Source organism: Hermetia illucens, chromosome 4, assembly GCF_905115235.1.
Source record: "Hermetia illucens chromosome 4, iHerIll2.2.curated.20191125, whole genome shotgun sequence".
Lineage (NCBI taxonomy): Eukaryota > Metazoa > Arthropoda > Insecta > Diptera > Stratiomyidae > Hermetia > Hermetia illucens.
In genome coordinates, this window is record NC_051852.1 from 76,600,544 (window position 1) to 76,614,094 (window position 13,551).

Below are 13,551 nucleotides of genomic sequence, written 5' to 3' on the forward strand. Positions count from 1 at the left end.
ATAAGGTTTTGCTTGCAAAACAAGAAGGCGAAACTAAATGTCCCCAAGGAACCGACCGTTCATATAAGTTCACTTTATATGATGATGACCTCAACACATCTTAGAGAGGAATAAATGTACGTGAAATGCAAAACTTTAACGTTCTACAACTTTCTCAATAATATGTAGTTAGATTGCATTCAAACTTTTTAGCATTATGTCCTATATTATCGCCTACATTGTTCCCAAATGTTGTACTTCTATGATAAACTCAAGGTGGTTTGCGGGTAAATTTCCGAAATAGGGTAATATATCATTGTTAACTCTATTTGTGTAGATTTTGGATTTAGATGTATTGCGAGGCCTAGTTGCACCATTGTGAAGAGTTTCAGAATTGTCGGTTGGATAGGGTCTGAGAACCAGACTTTTTCACTATTTAAGACAAACATTTTGAGTCCTCACTCCTCTGTGTTTCATCCCATATCAAAAATAGGATCAGTTTCGAAAAGTACTGCTCAAGCTTTTTAATGAATTTTAAATAACTATATTCTGTGGAAAAAAATTTACACCCGCATATATGCGAATCCTTCTAATCCCAACGTAAAATGCTTCCACTCGTTGCATGTAAAGGGACACACAGACCACATGTTCTCACCAAATCTCGTGACAATCGCCTTCAGAACAATATCAGGCGAGGCAGCGTTTTATTGCGTGAATGATCCCGATAGATATTCTGGCAAGTGAGACACGCTGCCTTTACCAGAAAAGGAAAATGAATCCTCCTGAAAAGGACGCAGAATACCGAAAGGCGGCAAGGCGAGAGTCGCTGGAGAAGTGGCAGCAACGGTGGGACGACTCGTAGAGGGGTCGCTCGACCCACACTTTGATTCCCCGTATTGAGGGGTGGATCCAGCGACGCTACCGCGAGATTAACTATCATCTGACGCAATTCCTGTCAGGACATAAGGGTTACAGGAAGTACCTGCACCAACTCAGGCCAAAACAAAAACAAATTTGTTTTTTTCAATGCCGAATAGTGAGTTTCTTATTCCTCATATACGGGTATTTCAAAGACCAGTTGTCCTCTTCCTCAGTGAGTTTCTATCAGACAAAAGACAACTGGTCCTCGAAATACCGGTATATAATTAATAAAAACTAGAGGAGTTTCGTACCAAAATAATATTAGAAAGTAAATATTATCCTTCATTACCCTATATGTGGTGTGATATCATCAACAGCATATATTGCGCTTGACAGCCGGTATTATAAAATATTACTTTCATTAAAGCGATATTTGGCCTGCATTTATCACATTCGTAGCGTAAAATGTGCCGCAGCGTCAACGAGGTATGAATGAAGGACAAGCCTCTCAAGCAAAAGAAGAAATAAGCAAAACATCCCCATATACGATAGAAAGATATTTCCACGCAAAGAACAGGGAGCTATTATCCTTGTGAAAGGGCTTTACTTGTCATTTAGAAGGGTATGCATCTATTGCTTTGATCGGCATTGCAAGGAGAGTCAGCGGCAAATTTTGAATCTCTCCACTTTCCAATGATAGCCAAGCGGAGAGACGGACAGATAATCGTTGAAGAGATGCTTTATAAAAACCTTAGCAGAAGGAAATTTGGAAATAAATGAAAAATTAAAAAATTTCGAAAGAGAAAACAATAATAACACAAAGTATGCGGTGAGGGCGTGGGCCAGATAAGGAAGATTTAAAACAATTTTCCTTGTTTTCTGTATCATATGAGAGAGGTGAAAGTAATTTAGGTAAAAAGACAAATTATTGGAACAAAAGGAAAGGAAGTTTCCCCCGTTGGCAGGAATGCAAAAAATGAAGTGGCGAGGTATTTCCGGGTTGATATTCACGAAAGGTCATGGCTCTCGTCCATGTTAAAAGATTCCTAAAAACATAACAACACTAAAAGCCAAACTTCATATTAATACGTTGTTTTATTCTGTTTGAGAGCAACCTTGAAGAAATAAAAACCAAAGATAAACATCTGCATAACTGGTAACGAAGCAAACACATTTGAACTGAAGACAGTCGCTGCCTCCCCACGATTCCACTTCCTGAAATTATAAGAGCTTTTTATCCAAATCGGATAATTCCCAGATTAGAGGCCAATATTCAACGTTAAACCATTCCACAGTTTGTTCGCAATGCATTTTGTTTACATTCATTTCAAATTCTGAGTGATATAGATAAAAATTCGTCCTTAAGTTTTCCAATTAATTTTGGCTCCGCTGTAAAAGATAAAATCTCCCTTCCTCGACTTTATTTATTTACACAAGCTTCACTCGGATGTTTTCATTATTAATACAGCAACAAAACCAAATACAAAACCAGATTCCTTCCGTATCCAAATGTACTTCCCAAGGATTCATTTTTATGGGTTTTCCAAAGTCGTTAATTTGATGGGAAACTTGTCTTCACGTGGAAAACCAATTTTTTATTTGGAATGTCCTCCCATTCCTGTTTATATTATTTTGGAGTTTATTTCAAACGGTGATACGAAGATTTATGCCTTCTGCAATGGGAGCATCTGCTTTGAATTTAAGAAATCACTTTGAGATAGTTTATATTTAGACGGGATACTTGTTGGGAATTGATATTTTATGGGTCAGTTCATACAAACAGTGGTTTTCTGGTGTGCTTATGTGTAAAACTGAAGCTTATTAAAATTGGTTTACTGGCTTTGTGTCCCTCTGTTCCTCAGTCCTTCTGTCTGACTGCCACACACACTTTTTCAGGAACAGTTACTCCTATTGATACGATGGTGGGAACTGTGAATGCCCGCGCATGCAGGGAGTAATACTGTTTTACGTTCAGTTCAAGGGGCAGTGTCTTCTGGTAACTTTTCGATGAAAAGACCTGCAACGTGTCCGCTGACGACCATATCATCATTATCGGCGACCTTAATGGTCATGGGTGGAAAGGCAGACGGTAACAGGTGCCATGGGGGAAAGGAGTTCGGAGCGCGCAATGAGGATGGCGAGCGTATAATCGATTTTGCGGACTCCCATAACCTTGTTCTTATGAATACATGGTTCATCAAACGATTGTCTCATCTTCCTACATTTTATAGTGGGAACAGTAAAACGCAAACCAACTATATTCTCATAAGACGCCGACATTTTACCGCTGTCACTGATTGCAAAGCCGTTCCCTATGAGACCATTGCATCTCAACATCGCCCATTGATTGCCGTCCTGCGAATTAAGTCACCGATAAAACAGCGTGAGGAACGCACTAAATGGTGGCGATTTCGTGAGAAGTAAGAAGAAATGATCTCACTTACGCGATTACCAACCATTACGAATGTGGAAGAATCGTCGAATCAAATGAAAGACACGATCCATAAAGCGGCTTCTACAACCCTCATGGCCACCAACCCAGGTAAGCAGTACACTAACCGAGGTACTTGGCTTTGGAATGATGATGAAGGTCTGTGAAATGAAATGCCTCTACCAAATTTATAAGAATGCTAACCGGGAAGCAAAGAAAGCGATTGCTGTCACCCAGGCGGACCATTACACAAATCTTTACGATAAACTGTACCGACTTGCCAAAAGCCAAAACGAACGCACACAGGATATTGAACCCTTCTGTTGGGCTAATGACAAAAACAGCGCTTTGCTTACCAACCGTCGAGCCGCGACAGATAGATGGCAAAAATACTTCCAGTAGATTTCAAATGAAGAATTTGTTCATCCTCCACTTCCACAGTCATTGCCATCATTTGGACCAGTTCCACCTGTCAGCGCAACTGAAGTCGGGGAGGCAATAAAACGAATGAAATCATGAAAAGCCACAGGAACTGACGATATCGCATCTGAGCTCTAGGAAGCGAAGTGCTGGAACCCAAAACTGTGGCTCAGTGAATTCTTTAAATGGGTTTTTCGGGAAGGTAGAACACCATTTGACTGGCAAGAAAGTATCATAGTTCTAATATGAAACAAGTCGGGAAACCGGAAGCTGGGCGCTTCAGGTATGAAAGGTTTTGTTTGCTTCTTGTGTGAGTATATTTGAGTGTAGAACTATCCCATTTGTACGTATGTATATGCATTTAGCATGTCAGAATTAGTACTTCAGGTTGTAAATTTACACGGTAAAGACAATTTTGAGCTACTGTAACTTTGTTACTAATGGTATGATTTTGGTCAAGCTTGGGTATAATATGCTTCATATTATATTTTATACTACTACCAACTTTTATAACTCTGAGAAAAACTTAAGGGGGGTTTTACTTAATTTTTCCCAAAATATGGTAATATACTATTATTTTTGAACGTATTCTTGACAACCGTATTCGAGAAATCGTTGAAATAACCGTGAATCAATTCCGATTTGTCAAGAAAAGCGGAACTATTGACGTAATCCACGCTGCACGGTTGCTCATGGAAAACACTACACTACTTTGCATTTCTGGATCTAGAGAAAGCGTTTGACCGTGTACCACACGATCTCATCTGGTATGCTCTACGACAGCACTTAGTGCCAGAAGAACTCGTGCGCTGGGTTGCACCGTCCCTTCGGCACCAATCGTCTCGGGGATCCCATTTGTAGAAGTAGTTCGACAAGGAGGAGCTAACAAGCCCCAACAAGATACAAGTGGCGGGATGAACATCATCCTCAATCAAAACTAACCATGTGTGAAAATTTGCAGCACACCCTACACATACACAAAACAAAAATAAACAGCATAACAGAATATTTACAAAAACAGCATTCCTGCTGCTAGGTCTGCAGTCACAGCGGTACCACTGGATGGTCTCCGGACCATCGTGATTAATGTGAATTCCATCGTAGGAATCCATCGAAGAGCGGAGCTCCTTGATTTCGCTGCCAGACAACAGCCTGACAGAGTCTTGATTTCAGAAACCCACCTCAATGCGAGGCATTCGATAACATTCAAGGATGTTGAATTCGTGAGGAACGATAGACGAAATTTTGATGGGGGAGGTGGTACCGGAATACTTGTGGGTCTCCATTATCATTTCAGGCATATTAATACGCCTGAATTTGAAACCTTTGAGTGTATTGAATTCTCTTGTATTCTGTTTTTACTGCCTAGAGGAGGGAATTTATACAGTCTGTCAGTCTATGCAGTGGGAAACAATCGAGCCAAGTTCAAGGAGGAATTCCATTCTCTGTTCTGAATAGGCTGCATAATTATTATATTATAGCTAGCTGATGCTCTAAAACTCGAACTTATAGGGGAGCACTTTGAATCGGCGCATCGACCCAGAACGGACTTAGAGCCAACGCGACTTTCGGAAATTGTAGAACGAGATGTCCACAATTTTAAATACAGCCTGAACGGCACCACAGTTCTCCAATTTAGCTCTGCGTTGCAGGCTGATCTCATACCGAATGATAATCTGGTTGATTACTTTGTCTCATGTGGGGAATTAACCACCATATTTAGAAGGGTAAACAGTAAGAGATCATCCGGTATGGATGGCATTCCCAACGTGGTCCTCAGGCATTTACCAGACGTTGCCATTCGTAATTATTGCATTTTGTTCAATAATGTATTGAACAATTCCTTCTTTCCAGGACAATGGAAGAAAGCCCGAGTATTCCCGATTTTAAAGGGAGGAAAGGATTCATCCAGCCCTCAAAGCTACCGCCCAATCAGTTTGCTGCGTAACATCAGCAAGGTGTTTGAGGTTTTGGTATTGAAAGCCTTGAACGGGCATATCATGAAGAAGGAATTATTGCCGAACGCGCAATTCGAATTTCGATCTGGACATTTGACAATACATGCAAGGTAACGTCTGATATTTGCTGACGGATTAACAATGGTGAGTGCGTAGGCGCTTGCCTTATAGACATGGAGAAAGCCTTTGATATCGTCTGGTTGGATGGACTGATTTTCAGGCTCCTGAAGAATGAGTTTCCCAGCCACCTCGTAGCGATGATGTGTAGTATGCTGTATGGCAAGTGCTTTGTCATAACGGGCGAAAATCTCACTACTAGCAGAGAATTTCATGTTCTGAATGGATTATAGCAAGGGGTGTGCTATCTGGTTTAATTTGAGTGCTAGCTAAATGGAGAAAATAAGGACCTTTGAAGGGAAATGTCTGCGTGCTTGCACGGGGCTTAATAGGATTGCTTTGTCAAACTATGAGCACTATGTAACTAATGAAGTGATGTATGCAGCTGCTGCTGTGCCAAGTATCGACACAGTTATCGTCAGATTGATTCGGAATCATATAGTGCAATCTGCTTCGCATGGTGAGAGCCCTTGGGTTTCGCCACCGTTCTACCCAAATGATGGGTATTTTGAGAAAACTCTCACGACAGGCTTCATTCCTCTCGAAGCGTTCGTGTATCTTGTCAGGAATGGTCTAATTCTTGATGCCGGTGATCCGGTTATGTATCATATACATAGACGGGCCACGGACAAAAGGATAGAATACCCCCCGAATTTGACAGTGGGGGGGATTCGACTGGAGATACTCCAGAGCGAGAGCAGTTGATATTAAGCGGGATGAAAAAGAGAAATGCTGATACTGGTGGCTGCGGGATGCCGGTTAGCGGTGGCTCAGTTCTGCCATTTGTTTCTTGGTGGCGCTTTGTAAATATGTACATATTGAACGGGTGCTGATTTTGACTCCAGTTTTAACTTCTACATACATACGTTATTATTCTTTGTTACAACTGTTATTATTACCTTTTGTCCCTATGGATGTTATTGTAAAAAAGAGAAAAAATATATAATTATGATAGTTTTAAGAACAATAATTTAAGTTAAAAGTATCTTTTGAAGCGATCAAACATTTATTATAATATTACTTTTATATTTCTTTATTTGCCACTAAGGCCAAGTGAATTCTGTCGGGTTTTTGACCATTTCCCGAAAACTTATTGAAAAATTAGATTTTTATTTCTTAATGTTTCTCTTCTCTGCCTGTAAATTGTTATTCGAAAACTTTGAGAGCCTACAGTGGCCATTAGATTTAAGTTATTTTTGTTATTTTAAAAGATTTTTTTTATTGTTCATTTTTCCAATCTATATACTATTGTTACCTATTTCTTAAAATTAAAAATGATTTTAAAAACTAAAACTAAAGTTGACACTTTTTTCTCGTTACCGGTAGCGTCCTCCATTTTGGCAAGTCTATAGCACATCATTCGGGTCCCTACGATTAAGCACACCTTGGGTAATGGTCCTCATTATGAAGCTATTACAGGAAGTTTTCTTCTATTTTTCGGGTGGCCACTAACCTACCAGCCTGCTAGTAATCAGTTGAAGTTATTTTTTATATTAGAAAAGTAAAGGGGGAAGATAACTGTGTAAATGTGGATAGTATGTACAATATTTAGGTCCCCGACAAATTGCAACACGAATCTTTTACGAATGAGTAGATTGAAATAAACTTCGTAGTGAAGGGGTTAAATAACTATTATGAAAACAGGAATTACTTGGGTCTGGCCTATCAACACAATATGCTGGATAGAAAAAATAAATGTGCGCAGTAAAAAAACAATAAAAGTTGATCACCACAGGTTTAAATATTTTTCAAATTTGATTCAGTGAAGTTCAAATTCATGAAGATTTTACAACCGAATCAACTTTTAGCGGCCAACCTTCAATTGGATCATTTGATGTGTGAATTCGATTGCATAATTCATGAAATTCAAATTAGCATATTTTCTTATTCCGTCTGATATCATTACAAATAACGGAAATATCCGCTTTTGCGTAATCCTATCAAATTGATCCCCATAAGAAGGGATTATTTTGTGGTGGAAGAATATGTTTAAAGGATGCTATTTTCCTTCATGTTTAAATCACTGTTTTCAACGACTTTGTAAATCACCAAACCAGGAAAGGCGGTTCCCATTTCTATGACTTACGCAAAGGATAAGGAATCCGGCATTTGTGGAGTATTCTGAACTTTAATGGAACAGTATTCATTCAATAATTTTTATTTAGGTCGAAGTTTCTGAATTATCTCACACGGACATTTAAGCTTCCCTAGACTCATCCAAACATTCGCAAAGAAGGAGCACTGTATGTTTATGGTAATATTCAGAGATTTCCGTAAGGACCAGTTATAATTGTCGAATTAATTCTCTTATTGAATACAAGAATCGATGTTGTATCTATTGAAATTTCTCATTACACTATACAATAAATAAGTACTTTTGGAGATACTTAAAACTCCCTGTCCCCGCAATCATTAGTGGCTTGTCTATCAGAAACACAAATAGGGAAGCCAGAAGCTAGCGCTTCAGGTATGAAGACATCATCTAGAGACATTTGAGTATATTATTGCCCCATATGGATATATTATGTGAGAGTATCCACTTTTGGGGTGATGTTGACATTTAAAGTCTTGAATTTAGAAGGAAGCGTCAACCTGGACCTATTATAACTTTGTTAGTAATAGTGCGATTTTCATCAAACCATGGTAGGATCATGCTCTACGTTATAGCCTACATTGCTGCAAAATTTCATGATTCTAGGATGAACCTAAGGAGGGTTGTGCAGTCAATTACTAAGAATTATAGTAATATGATTATTAGCTTTATTCGAACAGATATCGGTACTTCCGAGTCTAGCTTCTTGATTGTTTCCATATTTTTGGATTGAGTAGTTCCTGAGAATGGATCCGTTAAAAAGATGATCACTTTCGACCCCCGGACTCCTTACCTTTCCAACAAGTGTCCAAACTAACACCGGCTTTGGAAAGTACTTTCATTTGATGCCCCATATGACTATATTTGGTGACAAAAAATGTACACCCCCCTTTTGCATGTAGAGATGGTTTTCCTTGAGTTGACACATTACTTACGCTTTAATCTTGCTCGTTGTAATAAACTCAACGGCTGATTCCACCGGCAAGCTAATATTGGGGGTCTACATACCTGCATATTCCTTCCTTACTTGCTTACGGCTCTCTGCTTTATTTCGCAAAAAGTAGGTTGCTCATTTACCGCAACACAGATGCCTTCCCGCGAGAAAACCCCGCCTAGCTCTTTCCAATCGATTGTCATCTCTTGCTGTCTGCCACACGCATTTTCCCCAGAAACGTCTGCACACCAAAGAACTCCCCCATGTAGTAAGTTACATAGATGCAAAAGGGATATGTATTACTTTTACACCGAATATCGTGGTTTATCAAATGAGAGGTCTCGATAAATTCTTTTCATTGCTGATATTTAATGCAAAACCGGGAGGCCAGGGGCTGGAAAGTGGTAAAATAAAATTTAAAAAAAAACACGAAGTGGCCACTATCAATGCCTCCGATGTACGCTCCCAATCGATATCTGCTCAAATAAAGCTAATAGTAGTATATTACTATAGTATACTCCGCCGAAGCCGGTTCCAAGCCCGGTTGCGAAAGGAGAAGCGATGGATAGTAGGTGCGGAAAGTGCAGGAACTTTGCAGTCTTGAAGATTACTTACTGAGGAAGCTAACGAGAGCGTGTGTAAAATTCTCGGATATGGATCCTTTGCATAGGCCAGGTATTCCATGGCTCTATGCATCTCCAGCAACTCCGGGAATTCTATCTCAAATGAATGATGAGCTGTGTGCTAATATGTCGCTACTGCAACCACAATCAATTGTGTATTGTGGTACAGTTGCGGCTATCAGATTCACTTTCGTATTATTGGTTTGAGTGACCAAAGAGATCCACCATGGAAAATTCGTCTGGAACGTCGCGGGACTCACTAAGGCAGGACATTGCTAGACTGATTCAGATCAGCATTGGCACTGGGTCCTGGTTGATGTGGTGGCACAACATCATCGCCAAGTCGACTCGCTACGCACTTATTTTTACAGCAAAGGGCAGGCGAGTCCCTTGCATGCGGCAGTCTGTAAGGCAGACTGTGGACTGACTCCACTTAATTTTAAAGATCGATCTTTCAATGCTCTGAGTGGGGTGAAGTCGGAGCAAGAGCGGATCGATGAATGGAAGTCGAAGGCAATGCACGGTAAACACGTGTGTGCTGGGGAGCTCTTTGCTGAGACGGAGGGATTTATGTCCGCCATTCAGGACGGCGTGGTCGCCACACGAGCTTATAAAAAGTTCATCATGAAAGAACGGGTGGAGAACGACCAGTGCAGGATGTGAGGTTCGGCGTTAGAGACGTTGGACCATCTCATTTCTGGCTCTACTGTTATGGCCACCGGTGCAATACATCACCTGCATAATGCTGTATGTAAGGTTATCCATCAAATCCTTGCATACAAGCATGGGCTGATCACGGGAACATGTCCGGTTTACCGATATGAGCCGCAAGTAATACTTGATAGTTCTGCTTACAGCATGTATTGGGACCGGCAAGTTCTGCCCCATAATAGCAACATTGAACGGAAATACGTTGAGAAGAAAGTGAACTATGAGCCATTGGCTCGGGAAATCAAAGAAATTTGGCGTCTCGAGCTGATGGTTGTAGTTCTCATAATATTGTCAGCTGCAGGTATTGTACCTAATTCCCTCATGACTTCCCTTGATGTCCTGGAACTTTCGCACAGTTTGGTTCAAACCATGCAGAAGTACACCATTCTGCATACGTGCTCGATGTTGCGGGGAGTTCTCGACGGATTCTCCCATTAACGTACCACCAGCGCCCCTTTAGTTTTGAAGTAGGTAGGATCGTCCGAGCCTAAATACTTGGCACTTAGTGCTAGTATTAGGTAAAATTCGGCATCCGCCCAGATTTTGAAAGTTCGGAAATAGTCGTTGGCGCAACAATCCATATTGGATCAATGCCTGGAAGTGTGTTAGAGCACTTCATTCAAGATCGCAACGGCGCACTACAAGATTACAGTATCCTGTAGGAGGTAATGCGGTCAACATTGCGCTCGCCCGAGATTATTACCCTGATTTGACTCAGATACTCATTCACAGCTAAGTCGGCTAGTATCCAACGCCAAATTACTATACGAATTCCACTGCCACCAGTGAGATTTGAACCGCAATCTCCCATACGACATCCTAGTGCTCTAACCACTGGGCTATCCGGACCAAAAGGGTTAGAACAGTAATATTAATGTAATTTTTAGTATTTGACTGGAAGACCCCCTTAGATTCATCACGAAACATAGTATATAATATAAAGCCTTTTCCTACCAAGTTTGGTGAAAATCGCACTATCACTAACAAAGTTATAGTAGGTCAAAGTTGTCGCTTAAATGTAAATTCTAAAACTTCGAATGTCAGTAAGATTCTAAATTGTATATTCTGATATAATATGTTCATATACATACATTACATGCCAAAGCAGGAGATGGGGGAGGTGTTCAACGGACGATGTCATCTTCCCTCAGACATTTCATCTATGCTGATGACATCAAACAAAATCTCTCTTCTCAATCTGACTGGGCGTCACTCTCTTCCGATTTGCATTAGTGGACAGAACATTTAGGACGTCAGAAGGTTTGTATATTTAGGCAGCAATGCTGCGAAGAGGCCGACAGCATTCCGTGGGAAGGATTCCATAGAGCAGTAATGGCTAAGTTGAAAGGAAGCAGGGCCCCGGAGGTCAAATTTTGTTGCGAAGGGTGGCCACCCTATTTCTACAGCAAAGCAAACGTACTATTGCAACCAAAAGAGAGCATCCCCAAAAGCTGTCTCGTGTATAACAGAGGTTGAGCCTATCATTACCTGCGAAAAAGTAGCTGCTCAAAAAACACCCGGTCTGGACGGAATGCCAAACGTGGCTTTGAAGGTGACGATGAAGACAAAACGGGAGTGGTTCATTTCTGCTTTCAATGCCTGTTTGAAAGAGGATATTCTCCCGATTCAGTTGAAAAGGAAGATGCTGCAATGTCCTGTGAGCAAAAAATGGCAAACCACTTGGTGAGTCATCGTCGTATCGTCCTATTTGTTTACTAGACAATATGGGAAACCTTTTTGAGCACATTATATTAAGGAGGCTGTTCCCAATTGTAGAGGAAAGGAGAGGCATATCCCCATAACAGAACGATTTTTGCGCTGGCCGATCAACGGTGGATGTTATCAACACAGTGGTCAAAATGGCATAGGAAGCAATTGTAGGTATAAACTGTCGTAGTAGACAAACATCCGAAAGGTGTTGTCTGGGTATGTGAGACAGCGGTCAGGCCGATCAACAATGGGCTGATAAATATATCATCATTGCAGGTAACCTTGATGATCATGTGGGTGAAAAGACAGACAGTCAGCAATGGGGATAAAGAGTTTGGAGTACGCAATGACTTGCCTTGATGCCTGTTCATTCTTCGGTGTTTGGTGAATTTTTAGCCTTGCAACCACGTATATTGCTTATGTAGTTCACCAAATTTACATTCTCCCTGGAAACCCTGTGTTTATTTATGACGCTATGCTCCCGCTACCTTTGATCTGAAAACTGACGCACTCCTTTTCAAGCTAATTCTGCTTCCTTTAATTGTTCCCTAGAATACTTTCCTGCAATCAGCACAGGAAATTTCGTATGCTGCAAACTTAGCCATTTGATCGATTGGATCCTTAGCCGATCCGAGAAGGGTTGTGAGTTGGTTGTGCCTGGTGCTAAAGACGACGTCAAGACTATGTATCCAGATCAGACTTTTGATAAGATGAAATGAGGGGATTGAGGGGGTTAGAGTCCAAGCCTTTCATAAAATACCTCGGTGTTATGCTGGGTCATTAATTAACTTTGAAGGAACACTTGAGCTACGCGGAATAGAAAGCAGGGAAAGTTGTAGCTACATTAACAGGAATGCCATATATAATATTTGAACACACAAGTCACCGAGGAAACTGTTGCTAGCCAGAGTGTGGTCATCCATTTTGGTGTGCCCAGCACCAGTTTGGACAAAAGCTCTCAATGTTCAGGCGTATAGTAGAAAATTATCTTCAGTATATCGTCCGAGTCCGTTAAGAGTTGCTAGCACATTCCGAACAACGTCGGGCGAAGCCGCTTTCGTTTTCGCGGGAATGATGCCCATTGAAAATTATACAACTAGAAAACACGCGGTGGCTACAATGCCGAAGATCGACGATAGCAATAGTTACTTCGTACAATCAGGGTGAGGCAGGAACGCTGGGATAATTCTCACAAAAGAAGGTGAACGCACAGACTGATTCCAAATACCCAGCTTTGCGCTATGCTATGCGCAGCCATGCAGATGTTCACTATCACTTGGCTCAGTTTCTGGCTGGGCGTGCATGATGGACACCGCAGGTATTTACATCGGATATGACGATTCTCCTTTCTGCTCTGAATGTCTAAACGAACACGAGGGCCCGGAACACATACTCTTCGCCTGCCCGAGATTTGCTAGTAAGAGGGGATTGCTTGAGCTTTTCTTGAGGAGACCCTTACAGATGGAAACACTCATTCCGCAAATGCTCGAATTGCAAGAAGAGGTTAGGTTAGGCGCTTCCGAAAAAGCGGCAGGGAGGGAACAATTCTCACTGAAAAAGTAAGCCGGTAAGACTTCAAGTCGCACCTCGATATAATGTTTACAGATAATCTCTCTCGGGTGAGGAGATGTGGTTTTAGTGAGGTAAATTCCCTGTGCCTTCGATACTTTCCACCTCTATAAAAAGAAGAATCGACAGACAAAGAGATAATACAC

The 13,551-nt window shown here is 41.1% G+C and overlaps 1 protein-coding gene across 1 annotated transcript in view; it reads right to left on the reverse strand.

Moving 5' to 3' along the window:
• LOC119656053 (sodium- and chloride-dependent glycine transporter 1) overlaps nucleotides 1–13,551 on the reverse strand; it is a 193,504-nt gene that overhangs the window by 39,920 nt on the left and 140,033 nt on the right. The gene's annotated exons all lie outside the window — the stretch shown is intronic.